General features: G+C 38.0%; 1 protein-coding gene across 3 annotated transcripts in view; it reads right to left on the bottom strand.

Moving 5' to 3' along the window:
- The window catches only part of TFPI (tissue factor pathway inhibitor), a 45986-nt gene extending 45271 nt beyond the window's left edge, over positions 1 to 715 (bottom strand). For 2 of the 3 annotated variants that reach the window (XM_064452048.1, XM_064452045.1), the window contains exon 1: positions 511 to 715. The gene's annotated coding sequence lies outside the window, so the exon portion shown is untranslated. The remainder of the gene's footprint in view (positions 1 to 510) is intronic. The other variant, XM_064452047.1, reaches the window with a different exon arrangement.
- Between the last annotated feature and the right edge of the window lie 21306 nt (positions 716 to 22021).

The following is a 22021-nucleotide window of genomic DNA, read 5'->3' as shown; positions in this document are numbered from 1 at the left end:
ATCAGCTTAATTTGTTTCTCCTAAATCATTCTTCACTTCTCAAAATATTAATTGCTTCAAATGTTACATGCCTTAGAAGGATTTGAAATAGCCTAGAAGACCATTCTGCCTGAATCAAGACTCCCTTAGAGCTACTGTAGTGGAGAAATTGTTTTAAAAAACAAGAGCTTTTTTTCATACTCCAGCTATTTATCAAAATTAACACGTTCACATTTAGGATGCCTTTCTTTCAAAGAACTGCCTTGGAGCTCAAAATACCTTAGCCTGACGTTCTGACAACCCAAGATTAGTTGTAGTAGTAATCATAAAAGCATATTCATTGTCCTACTGTTTCAAATTTACAGAGAAAAAAAGTCTCCCTTTCGCAGCACTCATCGCTGGACTTTGAATCTAAATATCTGACTACTGCATCTATCACATTCTAAAGGGAAGAACAGTAGATACTCCTTTCTACCAGCTAAAAAAAAAGAGATCTCATGTAAAACTGAAAGTCTGTTACAAAGTACTCACCAACTCCTAGCAACAGTTCTTGAAGAAAGAAAGAATTCTTGAATCAGTGCTGAATATGATCCTCCCCTACTAATTCACGTTGAAGGGGTGGGGTGTAAAGCTACAAAGGCAGGATTGCAACCTGATCTGCCTAGAGCAGGCTCCTGCCTGTGGATTAATCAGCTACTCGTTGTTCTTGCTTTTTGTAGAGCACATGGGTTCACTCGGTAAAAGTCAGAGATCTGCAGCAGCAGCTTCCTGCTTAAAGTTTTCAGTTCTGCCTGCAATTTAGAGCAACTATTTTCTAAACAGCCCTAGCTAAAACAAAATGCACTTTTAAAGATGACAGTCTGTAGGATATTCTATTCACTGTACCTTGCAGGCTTTGATATGGCTCATGAAGAAGCCATATTAATACCCTATTTAAAAGAGATATGTTTTAGTTTACTGTTGTTTTTGTTCGTCCGTCTGTTTTTTAAATAAAGCCATGCTCTTCACTCTAGATCTGGGCTGCATTCCTGACAGTATCTGGAGCTGTACTACAAAGGCTATTCTGCCTTTAGCTAGAATAAACCATCTATTTACAAATCATGCAAGTATGTGCTAAAGCTAAAGTTAAGCATCATTAGGAGTATCATGGCTGAAAACAGGGACTCTAGTTGTAAGACTGAGACCGTGTAGCTTGTGGATGTAGTTACTGACAACCAGAATCCCAGTCCTGGACACACAGGATGATTTCCCAGATAATGAATTAAACAGCAACAGAGGCAGAAGTAATAGATGAAGAACAGTGACTTACACCGTTAGTAGCTCTAACTAATTGTAATTATTTCAGGGCAAAGACAAAGAGGTGAGTTAAATCACTTTCATTGCAGATTTCTATTCATCTGTTCATCATCATCTTGAAACAGATTGGAAGTTTTTCAAAGTCAGTTGACAGGTTAACTACCTCTGACACAAACAGAAGTGCTCCTGGCACCTTCCTGGATCTCCTGCCTGTTGCTCCTGACTGTAAGAATGTCTGTAATACTTTTCAGGGCAAACTCAGTGGTCAGCTGAGTCTACTGACTATCAACTGGGTCAATAACCAAATGGATTAACTGACCTGAAATGGACTAGAAGCACTCACAAAGTAAAAGGGCAGTTTAAATGCTGGGGGTGGGTGTCTACCATGCAGTTACTAACTACCAACTCCTAGCTCAGATAAAGTGAGGAGCAACTCAGCACAGGAAAAGTTGGTTCACTCGAAATGGTCAGTCTGTCATTTGTGAGACACCAATCCACTGAAAAAGATATTTTGGGGCCCATGTGTTAAGAACCAGTATTTGGTAGTACTATCCATATGTCTCTTAAAGGGTCACAAGTAAGACAGCCCAAAACAAATTTATTACAATGACAAAAGGATTTAAAGAATTCTCACTTTGTATATTTATAATGGAAACAAAACCAACTAGATTTCAAAAAAAATGAAATACTTCTTCCTTCTGCTTTTCTTAAAATGCATCTGTGTGGATGAACAGAGAGAGTTTCACATTTGCTCCACTGTACGAGAGGTTTACAGAGGAGTCATACCAGACGCTGAACGGTCTGAATTTATCAGTACATGAAAATATATTAATAATCTAGGGACTTGACCTGGTTGAAACTTCAAGAGAGCTTTTATTTTTTGTTTTAATGAGAAATCTATATTTTTAAAAAAATGAATATTCAAAAAAGAATTTTCAAAGTTCATATAATAACATGTTAGCATCATTCCTTCTTTCTTGCAAAATCTCAAGTCACTCAGATTTGATGTGTAAAATCAGAGTCACAGACTGGTAGGGGTTGGAAGGGACCTCTGGAGATCATCTTGTCCAACCCCCCTGCTTGAGCAGGCACACCTAGAGCAGGGGGCACAGGAACATGGAACATGTCCAGGCAGGGTTTTAATGTCTCCAGGGAAGGAGACTCCCCAGCCTCCCTGGGCAGCCTGTGCCACTGCTCTGGCACCCTCACAGGAAAGACGTTTTTTTCTCATGTTTAGGTGGAACTTCCTGTGTTCTGCCTTGTGCCCATTGCCCCTGTCCTGTCAAATAATAAAGTAATTCTGAAAGAAATAGTCCTCACATACATGAAAACCAAGAAAATGCTACAGTCTTAAAAGAAAATGCTACAGTCTTAAAACACATTTTGTCTTCTTATGGTCAAATAAGTTGAAAATCACATATAAGAGAAGTATTTTGGGGGACATGTAAGAGAATGAAACCCCTTACTTTGATTAAAAATTAGATTAAGAAATCTTTGGAAAGTAATAAAACAGGATGAGAGTAAAAATACCAGCATGTGTATGAAGAGCACATATCCAAAAGAAAAATTCAAAGGGAATAGTATTTCATTTTAAGATTAATATTTTTGCTTTATATCTTGTTAATGTCGCTCCAGTTCCCATAGGCAGTCCTCCTAATTTAGCTGTCAGGAGGGTCTCTGGACTCCTTTGCACTGTAATTATAAAATAAAAACCTTCAGACTTTGAAGATGGAAACAAAACTGTTTTGAACCTTCAGTGGGATCAAAGAATTCCATTGAGCTATGACCTGGCCTAGATAATCACACTAGCCTCTGGCTTGCCCTGAAACCTCCTGATAGCTTAAGACAGTTGTCAACAGGTCCACAGCAGAAAAAGTCCCTACAATTCTAAAAAAAAAAATTTTGTTCCTTTTCAGAAGTAGCTTTTGAGCTCAGCAAGACGAATTTGTGAGCTCTAAAACTAGTCCCTGAAAAGCACTTTTCTAAGGTCCTAGGGGAGTCTAGAAATCTCTCAAAACAGAACTGACCAACCTAGCTTCTCCTTAAGAGATCATTTAACTGTGGTTACTTTTACTAAGCTTTGTTGCTGTTCTGAAGAACTCAGGCATCCTCACTTAGGGAATTTCTAACCTTAGAGTATGTAACATTATCATTATGTTCTCTCTTCATGTTTAGGTACAGCATGTGCTACGTGAATCAATTGCCAATATGAAGATTACAATTCAGAAGATGACCATTTCACATAACTTCTGACGTCAACCCACAGAGTCAAGCTCTGGCCAGTTATGGAATAGTAGGAGCTGTATATGTTATTGAATCAGTGTGAGAAAAGACTATTTGCAGTACATACACCAGAAGGCTAGCTACCAAATTCTGCTTGTTTTTCACCAATTACACTGGCATCCAGCAGGCCCAGTACAAGCCTAATATTCCAGACCTCTTTACAAGCTGCTTTCTGCTGGCCTATTTTGAGTTTACTGGGGTTCGACAGTCAAAGGAAAGTCCAGAGAGCATTTATATGACCCTTCTCCTATAGCCAGGATAGCTTTACTCAGGGATTACAATGCTAGAACATCACAGATTGGAGAGGGGCAGAGAAGGTCCAGCAGGAAGGTCTGAAGGATAGTAGACGAGACCAGGGCTACTGAATTAATTCCAGATAATTTCTATCACTGAGAACTTCCACAAAGAAGTTTGACATAAGCACAATTTTTATTCCATTTCAATTAAAAAAAAAAAAAATTTTACTTACACCTCCATTTTGCATGACCTTTATGCCTTACTATGTATCAGTAACCAGATATATGCAGAAGTACAGCTAAAGTAAACTAAAACAGAGATGCCATAGAAAAAAATGCCTTGTACAAATTCTTGGAATACTCAAAGGTAGTTTGGCTCTGGAGATTTCAAAGCTGAGGTGATAAGAGTTTAGCCTTCTGACAGTGCACAGAATTACTACCCACAAATTGCGAGATCAGGGAATGGAAAAAAAAAAATGGGGGAAGCTTTGTGTGAGAAGTCAACATCATTACAAACAATGAACAAACACACACTGCTTGAAGAGGCACACTTGCTATGATCTGAACACAGGAAAAATCCCTCAACTCCAGGTTCTCAATGTGTGGCTCTCACTATGGACCTCTTTCTGGTGACAGCTCAATTTTTCAAACAGGAAAAATGGAACAGAATGTGCTATGTATCCTAGGACACCCCCCAGCTTAGAGCTCTGTCTTGACTACTGGTCTGCAGAAGGTAGGCAAGAATAACAATCCTAACTGTAAAAGTCTTAGGATTTGAAAAATGCTTACAACCTACAGGTCAAAAACAACAGACTTGATTCACACCAGTGACTTTAGGTCGGATACTCCATCCTCCTCCCTCCATCATCTGCTATGGTACTACCACAGCCTACGTTTCCACCACAGTGTGGAAAAGGTAAATTTACTGTGAGTATTGTTAGTGCCAGCAAGACATCAAGAAAATGGAAGACAAGGGCTAATACTAACCCAATAACTTCAGAGGACTGGGGCAGCATCACTGTCTTGTGGAACGTCTGTCATCAGTTTGAGCTGGCAGTCATGCCAAGACTAAAATGGATGGAGGGAAAGACAATGAACTTCAAATTCAAATTCTCCTATACTGTGCATCTTCATCTGTACAAAGTGGACGGGCTTCAGCAGAATATGTTATACTTAATCACAGTCCTAAATACATGGTGTTCAGAAATGAAAATGATGTGCAAATGTCCGATCTTGTTATTGTTTTATTGTACCAGAACAGAGATAAAGCAGCACAAAACTATATGAAAAGTTTTGTGTGCATATTAATGTATATATTATTTTTTTGAGCTCTATCATTCCTGAAGCAAGATCTACTACATAACACAGTTGGAAAAAACACAAAAGGATTTGCTTACATAAGCTGTTCTTCAGGTCATAATGCAAATGCCTCTCTCAGTGAGGGTGTGACATTGCTTGGTCTTAAACAACATAGATGTTTATGATGTTTTGTTGCCCCCTAGTGATGACACTCCATTTTTCCACTGCTTAGTTCTATAAAAATTTTCATAGAGCCAAGGGATTTCTGTCTTCTGTCTTAAACAAACTACATCATAACTTAGAACTTCTACTTAGTACTTGAACTGGATGAAAATGTATGCACATTTCTCAGTCCTCACAAAGAACTAGATAGCAGGCTTATGGGAAAAATACCGCTAGCGTAGCTGGCTTGCCCCAGTGAGTTTAAAGTCAGGGCTAAGATGTAGCAGTCACTACCGCCATACAGAGCAAAGGCTCCCAATAGCCTTCTCCTCAGCACAGACACTAATCATCTTACACAGTGCAAGGTTGCCGCTCTTGCAGAATTTCTGAAAGCACTGAGAGTTGCTGTTTCCTATGTACAATGGCATGCCACAGCAAACCCTTACAGGAGGGGACAGTCAGCTACCTATCACAGACTCCACATGTGCACTATTAGTAGCGAGTTTTGTAGTTAAGTATTACATTGTCTTAAAATTAGCTGATTTTTTTGAGGCCACTGAAGTATATGCCTGCTTTTCCAGCTGAGGGCATCTACATGTTGATGACATACAACTTCAAAACCCCAACCAGGTTCTCAAAGAGGAACATAAGTTCCGTTTAATAAGTGTTTTGCAAATGCTTTTGCTATTACCATATTATATTTTGCTATTACTGCTTTATATCTGTTGTATTATTTTTATTGTGATCTTTATAGCATTTAATATTTAAAACCCACCTAAGAATACATGAAAGGAAGTGAAAGTGAAGGATCTTCTCCAGGAAAAGGAAGATCAGAACCCAGAAGCTGGCCCCTGAAAACCTGTCTGTATAATACCCTCCTCTCTTCCCCCTTATTGTCCTTCTTTCCTGTACCTTCCTGTTCTTAAATGTTCTTCTTGGCTATCTCAAGTGTTTTCTAATGACTGAAATTAGAATGAACAGAGAGGGTGACTGTTGTTGCTGGTCACAGAATATTGAGATAGTACAACAGGGAAACCCTAAAAACACAGGCTTTGTTTCTGTCTTCAAAGGTAGAAGTCATTACTGAAGTTGACTAATGGAAATTTAGGAACAATTTTAAAGGGGAGAGAATCTCCAAGTTTCTCAGGCTTTACACCCAAATTTATTTTATCACAGACATCTTAGGGTTTTCTGCTTTGAAAGTCAAACATTTAGCAAGGCTAACAAGGGTAAGTTGGATAACTGGATTATCCTAATTTGTTTTTTCTTTTAGGGGCAAGAAGAGGAAAAGAAGCAGTGATAGATGAGAGGAAACTGATTATCAGATCAATTTCTTACTGGTTGAAAAGTTTCCCCAGCTGAACTACCAAATCCCTTTGAGAAGAAGCAAGGAATATATTCAGCATCTCCCTTTCTGGTTTCCAGGCCCAGTTGTCTTACATTGAGCAACTGGTTCTCTTGAAATTAAACTTCTGTTTGTCCAGCAAAACTGCACTGGTTCGGCAGTCAGCTGATGTTGCTGTGCTTGCTCCTGGAAAAAGTTTGTATTCTTTAGTTATCCTTCCATCAAATCCAGGACTAAAACAAAAAGGTCATTGTTTTGTTGTGAAAATTATTCTTTTCTTTAAGCTGAACGCTATCTTCTATCCTACAGAAATCCAGTATTGGCATACTAGCAGAATATAACATTACTTTGTAGATACCAGATTAAAGGGGTTTAAATACACAATATTTTTAGTAATTTGAAAACTGCTTAAAACAAGCAGGGAGAAGCAATGCAACTGTGACTCAGACTTAAATTTTTGTTCTTTTCTTGGTCAAACCACTTGCCAAAGGACACAAGTGACACTTTAACATTTCTTGCTGTAAGCTGGGTAGTTGTTTCCTTTCCAAGTCTTTTGAAAATATTATTATTATAAAGCTGCTTTTCAAGAAAAAAAAAATCAACTTTAAAACAAAAAGGCAATATTGAAACAAAAAGCTTTTCCCTAGAAAACTTGAGCTGAATCAGAGCTCTTGTTCAACTAGTACTTCATTAGAATCCATTTTATGATAAACTACCTATACTTATCCAATGCAGTGCCTCACAAGCGTTAGTCCCTCAGCCTATTCAGTGAGCTGGGTCTGCTTGTGGACCACAGTTCTGGTGCAGTATGTGGCCCATTCATTTGAGCTGAAAGGTGTACCACAGTAAATTTACTTCTGCAATACTCTAGAAATTACCATATATATCCTTTTAATAATGTTTTTCAATTTTCCCATTCTTTCAGTCCTTACCACTTTAAAAACAAATTGAGAGTAAGTCTGATGTAATATTCCACTTCCTTGTAATTTGAGACAGAGGCCTAGAACAAATATTGCATCTAGAGCAAGTGAACACATAATGATTTCTATTTCATGAACTTGTAAGCTCGTTATTAAAACCATGCTTTTAGTTTTTAATCAATTTTTATGTGTGTTTCTTTTTGCTTATGAGCTTACATATACTTCATTCATCAATTTCTTAACAGTAAAAAAAGAGGGCAACTTGGAGCATGCTTTTGAGAAGTGCAGCGATAAGCTACTTCTACAGTACAATTACAATAATCAGAAAATACAGAATATATCATGTAACATTTTGAATAATGTGGAGATTTCAAGACTCAGTTCCAACCTTTTGGGTAACTGAGGAAGTAGGGGATCAGGTCAGTACCAGATGTCACTCGTTTATAGAGCCAGAAGCTATATGAGGTTTGAATTCATTATAAACCTCATACTGACTTCCACCAAACAGAATAGGGACTTCTCACATAAGAGGGCGGTAAACATTTTGTTACCTTCCCTACACAAGGAAGGTTTCTTAATCCTTTTTGGTCCTTTTATTTCATTCATTTGATAAAAATTGAAAGAACTGAGGCAGATCTGAAGCAAAATATAATAGAAGTACTACCTACTGAATTATATTATAATAAAAGAGGGTATGAAATGCTGCATAGTCTTGTTAAACAAATTGCCTCACTGGACAAAGTACTTGCTTTCAAATAATTTATTCCCGACTTGGCTCAGCAAATGTCTAATTCTGAAACAGATATGGGTTAATTAAACATTTATATGATTTTTCTAGATTAGCTATTTATCATGTTTTGCATTCTCATGCAGTATCTGTTTATCCTCTCAATGAGTCCAGTGCTTCACTAAGGATCTTAGTAAAAAAACCTCCTTTAACCATCCATGTCCTTTAGCATTCATTCCAAATACAGAACACAGCTAAAACTAACTGGCTTAGTCACTGGATGTCACTGTTGCAGCACTAAACTTCAGTATTTTATCTGGAAACAGGAGGCAAGTATACTTGTATGTATTTTATTCCTTCACTATTATTAAAGGATTGCATTCCTGCTCAGGCTGAAGAGTTTTATTATAGGTGGAGTACTTAGAATTGTTCAGGCCTGAGGATAATTTATGCTTTCAGGGAAGACTCTTCTACCAGTGGCTTTTCATTTTATTTTTAAAACTCTATTTCTATTTTAATTTTAAAATGTGCCCTTAGTTCTTTGTTTCTGCTGCTCTGAGAAGAGTTTTATTTCTGAATATATTTTTATATATCACAATGTACCTAATTCTGGTACTACATATATAAACACACATATATATACAGACACACCAGTACCAGAATTATATACCTATTTATGTACATGTATGCACATATAACATAAACATAAAATTTCTAAAAACATGCCAAAATAGTTTTCTTGGTAAGTTAATATAGGCAATAAATTTCAAGGATTAATCACTGCAAAAATAAAACACCTACCATTTGCCTTAACAAGCCTGAAGGAAAGCTGAACAGTAAGAGAAACACCAGTCTGTATGTTCATAATTTTGAAAATTTAGTAACTTAAGCATGTGCATAAGTAGCTTACAAAGTCAGAGTCTTCACAAATGATGAACAGAAGTGAAGGTTATTTTCTCTGTAGTAAATTTGACTGGGAGACACTAGTTACAGATGCTCCTATGAACAGAAACCAGGTCACTTTCTGTGCTATTTTGTGTTTTTAATATACCAACTTCTCACAGGTTGAATCTTCCTCTATGGTATGGCTGGGGAATAAATAAAGAAGGTACAGGAGATACTCAAAACATGCCATAAGGAACAACAACAGGAGTTTCACAATATGCTTTCAGAAAAATATTTTAGGGGTGTGAGTAAATGAAGGAGCTGGCAAGTGAGGACATCACTATCCACTGCCAGTTCTGGTAAGTCTGAGCAGCTAGCAATGAAGCATTTACCAGCTGACATGCCAAACCTGTATGCACCCCTCAGCCCCTGCTGCTGCAGTGTCAGACCTGCTTCCTTCTGTTCACCCCACCTCAACACTGCGCTGTACCCCCTTGCCAAGAGTAGCTCTCAGTGTCCTTGCCCCAGTTGTCATTTCTGTTCTATCACCTGCTGACTCCTAATGTCTACACCAGACACAGAAAGGCAATCCAAGCATGTAAGCAGTAAACCTGTTTCCCAGCCCTACCGGGCTGCGAAGAAAGAAAACAAAGCATTACCAGCAACTACTGTGATAAAGACCTGCACTCCCTGGGGCTGGCTGCTTCCTCACCAACTCACTGGCTTGCAGTGAAAACTGGGAAATGCTACATAATCTTTGGCTGTCTTCAGCTGCTCTCCAGTATCTAAGATGACATCTCTAAGCTCAGCAAGCTCTTAAAGTATTCCCCTGAGAAGTCATTAGACAACTAAAGCCAGCCAGTTGTTCCTGTGTGACAGTTATTGCAGTGCATGTGCTTACCAGAGAATGAAGGGCAATGATGTACACAGTGTTCATAACTCCTAGAAGGCACAGAACAATTGTCTGCCCTTTGCCATGTTCCTGCTTTCCAAAAACCTAGGGACAATTCATGTTTCTTTACAACATGACAGAACGCTAATCACAGAATCACAGGTTGGAAGGGACCTCAGGGATCATCTAGTCCAACCTTACTGGGAAGAGCGCAGTCTAGACAAGATGGCCCAGCACCCTGTCCAGACAACTCTTGAAGGTGTCCACTGTGGCCCAGTCAACCACTTCCCTGGGGAGATTATTCCAATGGTTGACTGTCCTCACTGTGAAAAATTTTATTCTGGTGTCCAATCGGAAGCTCCCCAGGAGCAACTTGTGTCCATTCCCCCTTGTCCTCTCCATGTGACTCCTTGTAAAAAGGGAGTCTCCATCTTCTTTGTAGCTGCCCCTTAAGTACTGGTACATGGTGCTGAGTTCCCCTCTAAGCCTCTTTTTCTCAAGGCTGAACAAACCCAGCAGTCCCAGCCTATCCTCGTCTGGCAGGCTTCCCAGTTCTCTGATCATCTTGGTGGCCCTTCTCTGGACCCCTTCCAGCCTGTCCACATCCTTTTTGTAGAGCGGGGACCAGAACTGTACACATTACTCCAGGTGTGGCCTGACAAGTGCTGAGTAGAGTGGGATAATGACTTCTTTCTTGCTGCTGGCGATCCCCTTTTTGATGCAACCCAGCATCCTGTTGGCCTTCTTGGCCGTAGCAGCACACTGTTCGCTCATGTTGAGCTTCCTGTCCACCAGGACCCCCAGGTCCCTTTCCACAGAGCTGCTCTCCAGCCAGGTGGATCCCAGCCTGTGCTGCACTCCTGGATTATGTTTTCCCAGGTGCATGACCTTACACTTCTCCTTGTTGAACTTCATATGGTTCTTGCTGGCCCACTCTTCCAGCCTATCCAGATCTTCCTGCAGAGCAGCTCTCCCTTCTGGAGTGTCTACTTCCCCACTCAGTTTGGTGTCATCAGCAAACTTCATCAGGCTACACTTGATGCCGTTATCCAGATCACTTATAAAGATATTGAATAACATTGGGCCCAATATCAATCCCTGGGGGATGCCAGTAGTGACAGGTTGCCACTTGGAAAAGGAGCTATTTACCACCACCCTTTGGGTGCGGCCTGTCAGCCAATTCCCCACCCACTGCACAAACCACTTGTCTAGGCCATAACGCATTAATTTCTCCAAGAGGAGACTGTGGGGAACCGTATCAAAGGCCTTGGAGAAGTCCAGGTAGACAATGTCCACTGCCCACCCCATGTCAACCAGGCAAGTCACTTTGTCACAGAAGGCCACCAGGTTTGTCAAGCACCATCTGCCCTTAGGGAAGCCATGTCGGCTTTTCCCAATCACGTGCTTCATTTGACTTGTGATGGCCCCCAGGAGGATTCGTTCCATAACTTTACCAGGGACTGAAGTAAGGCTGATGGGCCTATAGTTACCCGGATCCTCCCTTGAGCCTTTCTTGTAGATAGGGGTAACATTTGCCTTCCTCCAGTCCTGTGGGACATCTCCTGTTCTCCACAACTTCTCGAAGATTATGGAGAGTGGCCTTGCAATGATGTCAGCCAGCTCTCTCAACACCCTCAGGTGGGTGGTGTCAGGGCCTATTGATTTTTAGGGGTCAAGCTCCTGTAGTAATTCATGTACTAACTCTTCCTTCACTGACAGTGGGTCGGTGTTTGGATCAACCAGCAATTTCATAATCTGTCTTCAGCAAAGCTCATGCTGCCTTCCAGTATTATTACTGTTTTTTCCAGTCATAGAGAATAAGTAATAAATAATGAGCAGATTAGACACAGGTGGGAAGTCTAGATATCAGTCTGTACTTCAAGAAAGGGGGAAGTACTGGATTCAAACTGGGGGAAAAAAAAAAAAGAAAAAAGCATGTTCAAAGTCCAGTATCATACTGTTTTAAAGCTTACCAGTCAAAAGAAGACTGTAGAACAGGGAATATTTTGTACACTGGAATACTGAAACTCACAATGCGATACTAACAAGATGCGTGTCACAGGTCCTCTGTGACTACTCTAGGTGGGAGACCCCTTTCAAACTCATTAGGTAAGAGCTACCTTAGATGACTGCTACGTATCAAATTATTTACTGGGTAATATAATTTGTTCCTTTCTTTAGTAGCAAAATGACTTCAACTAATACACAGGATTCAAAACATCTCTTATGTGCAACAGTTTCATGGCATGCACACAAAGCAACAAAAACCCAAAACAGATCCTTTGCAAGACTGAATGTCTCAGGACATAGGAAATGGAACGTAATGCCTTTCACAAAAGTTTTCCATTTGGGCTTGATCTTTTCAAAATGAAGAGTAAACATCTGGGATATTGACCAGCAAAATCACTTAAGCATGTGCTTAACTCTAAACACATAAGCAATAACACTGGAATAAGGAAGTACTTTTAAAAGGAGAAGAACACATAACAGGTTGCTACATAAAACTGTACTTACTGCTGCATTCTTGCCTCATCTAGCAAGTTCAGACATATTGGTCTGGTCAGCAACTGGATGAATCAATCAACTGAAACTGTATCCATAATAGTTCTTAATAGGAATGAATTAAATTAATGATGTCTCATGTGAAAGATTTACTCATGATACTACCAAGGGACAAGTCAGAGAGGAAACTGAGAGTGTAGTCTATGGAAGATGAACAGCAACTCAATCATCCTGTTTCACACAGAAAAAACAGTATTTATAAGTGCTCCACAGGGAGTAAGTATATCCTTAGCACAGCACAGTTCAACACAACTGTTCAGAATATTCACAAAAGCTGTATTTACAATATCTGGAAATTTGTGTGGCTTCTATGGAAAAATCCCAATTTAATTTCCGTAAAATCCTAGTTTTCTCAGTGACAAATTTGTAAATGGCAAGTATCTACCACTACAATATTCTGATCATATAAAGAGCTTTTTCATAATCACTATGGAAGACAATATAAAAGCAAAAACTCCCATCACACTTTTGGATGCTTCTCTGAACCAAACCTACCAGAGGTATGTTTTTTGCAGATGACCTTTCCTTCTGACACTGATTTTGTGAGGCTTTTTAATAATGCATCATTTTCATTAAATATCATTGTGAACCTGGATCAATGGTTGAAGTCTCTCTCCATCTTCCCTGAATTAGCCCATTTGAGTAAGAAAACATGTGGAGAAGGAGGATTTTCCATAAAGCTCATGTACTGTTGGTAAAAGAAGATTAAGAATTACTCTGTATTTTCCTTTGATCCTCTGCCATCTCCTTCTAGCACCATACAAATCTCCTCTAGATTCTGGCAGAAACCTGACAGCTTGCTTGATTTCTCTACAGCAGGTAGGATAGCAGGGGTGATACTTTTGCTTCCTTACACTACTGCAGGGTAACAAAACCTGCCCAGAGCCAAGACACTAATACACACACCCTGCTCTAATACATCAGATAACTATTCTAATAGAAGCATATAAATTTCTTTCACAGAATAACTCTCATGCAAACAAGTTGCAGTTGCTTACACCTATGTTTCATGGAAGCTCATAATACAAACTACTTGCAATAATTCAAACACTGAAATAGGTTCCTCTCAATAACTAAATGTAAGCTGAACAAAGGTATTTTACCATCACCAGAGCGCTCTATTGGGCCATATTTAAAGATATTTAAATATTCACCCCAACAGACTTTTTTCATTCAATACCCTTTTGTAAATTTCATTGCTCATTGGAAAAATAGCCGATATATAGATACAAAGTACCTGTTTATGATGGCTTTTCATCGTATCAAGAAATTCTAATAAAATTTGACCAAATCAATTTTTCCTTCAAATACCTTGTAATTTTATAAAAATAAAAAGAAACCAAAGCTACTTATAAAAAAAATGCTACAATTATTTAAATAGAATATGTGGCTGACTTGTAAGATACATGCAAAAGCAAGTATGTTACTATTAGACTGATTTAAAGATTGTCCATTTCAGATCTTTTTGATGGAAAGCCGCGTTTTTGTTATATACTTCCCTCCCTCACCCTGTCCTGCAATTCTGGAATACACTGACATGGATAGATTTCAGCCAGGAATGAAAATTAAGAGAAAAGCTATATATTCAGAGATACAGATTCTGAGTACCAACTTCCTTTAAGGCAGCTCTGCTCATTCGGTTGTTTCTTCCAGTTCGATTTTACAAAAGCTAGTTGTGAAGTGAGATCTTGTTCCTTGTGCACATGGGTCAGAATCTAAACAGGGTTAGTAAAATAACCAGCCAGCCTGTGTGATCTTCAAAGCAGAGTATCTTATGTTAATCTTTATTAGCCACCATTTACAACACAACCAGACTCATGGTGGTAAAATTAAACTCAATGGGGCACACTCACTGAGTCTGGAGGAGTGGCACTGGTCTCAGCAGGCCAGTTCAGCAAAGGGAACATCAGCTAAGGAAGCATAATGAATAGTTGAGCAAGTCAATTGAGAAAAGCAGCAAAATAAATCAAGTGTAAAATTTGAAGCTAACTGGCACCACCTTTTGCTGCAAAGTAAAGGTTACTGCCTCCAGCAATGAGAGGTTGGTTTTATTTTAATACATGTGTCTTTATGAACAGAATGCAAACTTGATCTGCTGTGCAGAAATACAGCCATTGACTAGTACACATGCTTCTTATCACGATTCTCTTTATGCACATTAATGTTTGCATATATGTATAGTTGGGTTGACGTTCATTCAAAATAAAAGGACACATCAGACAAAATGTGTATTCTTTCAAGTCTGAAAAACTTTTGCTGAGTATCTTTTCTTGTTACATGCCCATTTCTGTACATGCAGTTCTGTGCTTCTGGGTTCTTGTATAAACTAGAAGTGCCAGGTGAGTACTTGGAAGAGCACTGTTGCAAGACATTGAGCACGATGAATTCAATGCACTCTCCTCAGACACTGTGGAGATTGCAGTATCATTCTGTACTTAGAAAGATGTCACAGGTCTGCCACATATGAAGCATTGTAAGGATTGAGCTATAGTACTATGCAGTGTATTTCCCACTTTGTCAGGACAGAAGACCTTCAGGTTTTGAGGGCGAATCATTCTCAGAAGCTCTTTAGGTTAATTTTCCAGACTAAATTGGTGTAAATATTTCAGTTGAACTTTAAAGAAATAACTTCTCTCCTTTTGTGACCTGCAGAAGGGAACCATGTGCCAATAGTGCACCTAAATACAGAAATCTTTTAACTGCACTGCTCTACCATTTCATACAGCTCCACAAAGTATGACTCTGATCATTTAATCAGCGGTGACAGATGTCAAACTTCCCTCTTATTTTGTTCACTTACTGCTGAAATGACACAAATAGAAGTGTGGATGCTTTCTAAATAAAAGAGGCTTGAATAGGTTACAGACACAGCATAGGGATAGAATTGTTCATACACTGAAATGCAAGAAGAAGAAAATGGAAGTTTTTCAGGCCTTGTTCCAGAGATGTAAAATGATGTCTATACAGGCAAAAAGCATTTTTACAATTCAATTTTTTACTTCCTTTCTGTTAGTGTAGTGCAGGGAACGGAGGATGAGGTCAAATTTAACAAGAAAGTGAATCAGTATTCTTCAGAGTAATCAGCTGTTCAGGAGAAAAAATAACACGTCATAACATATGCACAAGAACATACAGTAATTTAGTTAATCATTTTCAATCCTTGATTCTACTATACAATTTTGTTTCTTAGCACAAAGACCATAAGTTCAATCAGTTCTGTTGATCAGGATGTGATTTTGAGGGTTTTTTTTTCAGGTTATGACAAAATTTTAAAAATAATGAAGAACACAGGCATTATTATGACTGTTTTGTTCTATATAAAAAAGAACAATCTTACTGGTTTTTGAACTGTGCTTTTTGGATACAAACTGTAAGCAGGTGGACAGGCCAGCTGGAAAGCAGAAGGAAAAAAACTAACCCAGAAAGAAGTCACAATTGCCCAAAGCAATAGACATGTTTATTTAAAGATGAATCCCTAGGGAGGTTTTGTAAGTATTTTTTGAAATAAAAATATTCATGCTAAATTAGGTGTCCCCTCTGTAAACAGCATTTTTTTTCTGACACTAAACTGCTTTTTTGCTAAATGTAGCTGATTCACATGATAAAACGAAGGTCCTTTGATTTTTACAGAAAAAAAATTACTTTTCTTACCAAAATCTCATCCTCCACTACCAACCCTTTGTTCACAATAGACAGCAGAAAAATTATTAAACGAAGTATCTGTGTGAATAATACTCTACCAGTTCTTCCTGCTTATGGAATTAAAGGGGCACTGGATAATCAATTAAGTGATCTATTGAGTAAATACTTTGCCTATGCATACGGGATATCAAGGGGCGTGTGCTTAAAACATCAAACATCACAACAGTTTCTTGGTGATTGATTACTGCTCTTTGGTAAAATGCATTAAACTTCACAATATTCAATTTCATTACTTGCTAATGATTTTGCAGAAGCATTTGTGACTTAGATGGTAGCTTTTACTACCATTAAAGAGGGAAAACGATACTTATCCCTTCATTGTTGCATACCAGCCTACTCTTTGTGCCTCTGAAATCAAAGAAAGTAATTGCAGCTCTGTAATAAGCATGGCTGTACAGAGTACAATGACCTAGAGCTATCCTCCTAGCTTGCAGATGGACCTTTATGCTAATGTTTGCAAAGCATCTAGAAAGAATCAATTCTCCTTTTATTTCAAAATGGACTTGAAAATGGACAGTCTTCTCAGTGTAGCTTTATCATTAGGTTAAAAAAACCACACACACACAAAAAGAAACCACAAATCCCAAAACAGAAAAAAAAAAACAACCTGCTCTACTAGAATATACACATCTAAGGTTAAACAGTGGAGTATGTTACTAGATGAAAATAGGATTTGTGATTTGTTTACTCACTGATATATGCAGATTTTCTGTTTAGGTACTATGATTTTCAAAAATATAAAAAAAAACCCAACTGTTTTTTTTTTCAGATTTACTTTAAAAGGTTGACCACCTATAAGCGACACAGCAAATATTCTCTGTGTGTGGTACTAAGCAATGGCTGTCAAAAAAAAAGTCACTTCTCCACCAAGTATATTTTTGTGAAGTATACGTAATACGAAAGAACGACACTAGTACTCTGATATTACAGTGGCTACTTGTGAGAGCACCTCTCTTCCTCCAAAACAAGTAGAGTTTAAAAAAAGTGGAATGCTGAATATTTACCACCTCACGGGCATGGAGATACTCCAACATCCTCAGGCAAATCTCTGCAGGTGTTTGTCTCTGGCAGATTTTTAAGTCCACTGCTCAGAAAAGCAGCTCATCCACAAGAGGGTGGAGAGGTATTCCCAAGGGTTGGACTGTGCCAGTGCATGGTCTGTATTTTATGCAAATGATTAACATCACAGTTCTGTAGCATTTGCTCAATACTTTAAAATTTTTCATCTGCATATCCTATATCTTTCTGGAATGAAACTTATTAATCAAAGTACAGAGGTGTTTCAGTAAATTGGACCATACAGAAACCTACAAGGTACAACTTCTCCATAGACATGGAAGTTCCTATTAATCCCAAAGTATGCAGAATCTCTAGCCAGTACTTACAGCACAATCATTTTTTCTGGAATGACAAAAATAATATAACCTGATAAGGAACTATGTTTTAACTACTGCCACTGGTATAAGCTTTAAGCCTTTGAAAACAAAACTAAAAGAAAACTAAAATAAAACCTGATGACTTGGTATCTCAGCCGACCTCAGCAGTAAATAACGCTCAGGTTTGCTCTACACTCACAGAATGCTCTATTCTGGAGCACTCAAAAATATATTGACTGCTTTATAAGCTTTCTAGAGGAAATTTGGTATCTTTTTACAAATAAAGCAGTTACTCATTTGGTCACTATCGCCAGAAAATTATATAAATTATATAAATATAAATTATATAAAATTAATCTCCTAAATTTGTTTCTACATTATTATTAAATTCTTTGCAACATAGTTAATGCTTTCTACAAAAAGCAGTCTCAAATCTTAACATGTGCTTCTGACTATACTTTGGAATCTGCCACAGAAAACATGCATGATGTAATGACTGACTATAAACCCACCCCACATTATAATTCATGGCTCTTAAAAGCACAAACAGAAATGCCACATACAGAACATCCACCAGTTCTTCCGACAAAAGGGGATTTCTGCATTAACATAATTTCCATTCTGCAAAGCACTTTTTGCAGGATCATTTTCCATGAGCTTTATGTACAAATTTAAACACAAACCCCCAGTATTTAGTGATCCATGCTAGTGGAGGTCATAATGTTTAAAGGTCACGTTGAGTCAGAATGCTGAAATATCGTTTCCTTATTTCCTCTTTCTTCCTATTTTTTCCAGTATTAGGAACAGTTGTCACCAAAAGTAATCCATCCAGAATAACATGCATCCAAGAAACCTCTGTTTAGAGAACAGATATTATTGGAGAATAAAAGAAATCCTGAAGACACTGGTTCCCCTTACAAGGTCCTAGCTTCTATGATTTTGAGAACTTACCAGCAAAACTTTAAGATAATTCAAAGGCAGAAGAGAAATGAAGATGATTCCACATTTCTGACATAATATTGAAAGAAAACATGTAATTGATTTTACAGATTTTCCTACCCTGGAACCAGTTGCAGAATTAGCTAAAAAAGGCATTTCACCACTTATCTTCCAGTATGATCTAGATCTATTTTTCTAGTTCACTACTATATTCTATTACCTATTCTGTTCAATCACTAAAACTGTTTCACAAAGAAGAAACAATCATTTATTAGTCTAATAGTAGTGAATAAAAGGGTTTGTCTGCAGTACACATTTAGGCAATTCCTCTTCTAAGATGACATTCAGATCATTTAAATCACAGACAACAGAAAGAAAATACTAAATGAGTACTGCAGCTAATGTGGCTATAACCCATTTGTGTTTTGCAGGATACATCCAATGGTCACTACTGTATTTGCCTGTATATTTCATGGCTGACAAGGAGGATTTATTGTTCTGAATAAGAAGAGAAACATCTGTCTTAGCAGAATGACTAACTTCCTGCCCATAGTTTTAAATCTGAAGGAAAAGAGGAAATAAATACATGAAAGAAGGAATGTTTTTTATTTTATATGAGGTGCCCTGTTTATCCATGGCTGCTGCATCATAAAAAGCAAAAACCTCCAAATTTAATGATATACTTATTTTGATTTTTCATGTTGCTTCTTTTCAAAATGAATTCTAAGTGTCCGGTGCTTCCAGGGATACTACAAGGGGTTTCAGAAACCATGTATCAGTTCAGGACTTTTGAATACCCAGACCAGCTTAAGATCAACTTCAGCAAGATACAATTCTTTAACAAGCTATAGAACAAGCTATCCTAGCTGGTAATACAGTATAAACTTTTATAAGACAAAATAAATTAGAGAGAAAGTTGGAAAAGAAAATAACCATGGATATCACAGTAAGTATAAGGTATAACCACTGATGAATTAAGAAGTTAACCCTTCAGCATTATCTGATGCTGTGAAAGTACAGAATACACCTGCTTTGCACGAACAGTATTTGCAAGTAAGAATTGCACCACAGGCTTTCAGTCAGCATGGAATATGGTCAATAATAAGCAATTTTATTCATAGACAAAATGTGATGTAAACGGAGCTACCCTTAAGCAAAGCAAGTCAACTCTGTCACTGTGCAGAGGGTGAGCCCATGCACTGTTTTCTGCATGCTTAATGAGAAAGACCACTCTGATGGCCAAGGAATTAAATAAATTCTGTGTCCCACAGCTCTCAAGCCAAGTAAAAAGGAGGCTCATAATGGCACAGTCCTGGACAACTGCAGCAGAACTTTAGGAAAGCTTCTATTTCATTGGAATGAGATGATGTTCATTTCCACAAATTCCACAAGGTTGTACAAATACACAACCTATTTCAGCAATGCAGAGCAGAGAACTAGGCCCACATGCCCTAACCAGTTATTTTTACAAATGATGTTTTGAACAATGTGCTCACATTGCGGGCTGGTTATGAAGAACTACATTCTTGACACACAACCAAGCTAAAACGTAACCTTTAACTCGTTGCTGGATCCTTTACACAATTTAAGTAGAGGATACTGTGAACTTCAATAAACATCACGTTTATGAAGCAAAGTCTCACTGGTTGTGGCTTGTCACCACTAATGACAGCAAATTTCTCGAATCAGTGTAATAGCAGCTTTGTTGGCTGAGAACCAACTTACACACTTTTATGATCAGAGAGAAATATGTTTTAATTGCTAGGCATTTAATTATAGATAAGGAGTCGCAGTGATCATCAAACAATGAATAAAGAAACATCATTGCTTGCCATGGTCTAAGAAAAGGGAAGATACTGACAAATCCTGCTGACATAAAGGGTTCAAGCTTACAGACAGGGAGTGTGGTATCTTAAATATTTCTATGTCTCCTAGAAGGCCAAAAGCCATGATGAGTTCTACAACACAACTACCATTTTTCAAGCCTCATTAATACTGAGATCAAACCAGGAGCAGAACAGGCTACTTCCCAGCCAAGGCTCCAACATTTCTCTTCCTCAGTCATGGACTACAGTACAAGGTTTATTACATAGGTCTGATCCTACACAGGCTCCCCAGCAGGACCCTTCCTACCCCACTTACAGCAACATCTGTTCTTAACGAGGCATCAGAGAGTTTGAGGAAAAGGAGTACTTCTGGTTTCAGTTAGAAAAGTGGCGTAGATTCTTGCTGGCTATCTTTTTTATTCTTGATGCTAGAGGGACCATTTAACTCCCCGTTGCCACTGTGGCCTCAACCAGCATTTTGGCTGTGTCAGACATTTGTATTCATCTGTTAGGGAAAAAAAAAAAAAGCTATGAAAAGTAAGGGCTGCTAATTTCTCGTTTAGTTTTTAATGGCATAATTTGACTGCTTACATGTTTTTATGTTTCTTCCTTTCTCCACTGTCTCTTCAATAACTTTCCAAACCTGTCGTCTTCTGACAGAAAATCAAAGAGTGATATTTTCAGCAAAAACTTTTGTCCAAAGAAAAAAATAAAGCACAATACAATAACAGCAGCACATAAAATATCTGTAGAAACAAATGATATCACAGTTATATAATGCTGCAGGAACAGCTATTATAACTAAATATCACTTATTACAAACCATTAAATTCTGCAGTGATGTTTCCTCATATCATCTGGCATCCATCTTATTCATGATACTAAAAAGGAACAATTCCCCTTACTACTGACTACAGCATTTGACTAGGGAGAACAAATCCTTCTTTCCTCTTCTTTGCACCCATTTAACATGTAGAGACGGAAAAGCCTGTTAATGTTAGTTTATCCTCCCCCAATTTAATACACTTAAACAGGTCACATGCTTGAAATGGTGCCAGTAGAAATCCAATCCTTGTTATAGAAGGAATTTCAGAATGATAATATAGTATGTTTAACTGGTTTAAACTATAGCTCAATAGCAAGTAACACCAATACTTAGTAAGATGCAATGACAACATAGTAGCAACAGTATCATTTCACTATAGTTTAAGAGTAAAATTTAAGTCAATGGGATAAGACAACACTCGGGCAACAGTAGTTGGACTTTCTTCGAGGTGAGTTTTAGGTTATTTTTACATTTGACCATGATAATTCTAACTATTGAGTCAATAATTTTTCCTTAAACTCCCAAGAAGTCACTGAAATTAACACACACACAAGTTCGAGCAAATATGGAGTTTTTAAGCCTTACAGATAACAAGCAGCCTGTAATTAAACCTGGAATATTTGAAACTGGAATAAAGGTAGTTCTTCAGGATACACAAAGCACGTCAGAAAAAGAAAATTTCTTCTAGCTCACATCCATGGGACAAACTTCTGGGGTAGCTGGTCTTTTATCATCATTATTTTTATAGAGTTCAGCTGAAAAGTTC

This window comes from Phalacrocorax carbo, chromosome 5, assembly GCF_963921805.1.
Source record: "Phalacrocorax carbo chromosome 5, bPhaCar2.1, whole genome shotgun sequence".
Lineage (NCBI taxonomy): Eukaryota > Metazoa > Chordata > Aves > Suliformes > Phalacrocoracidae > Phalacrocorax > Phalacrocorax carbo.
This window is presented reverse-complemented; position numbering and strand designations above follow the sequence as displayed.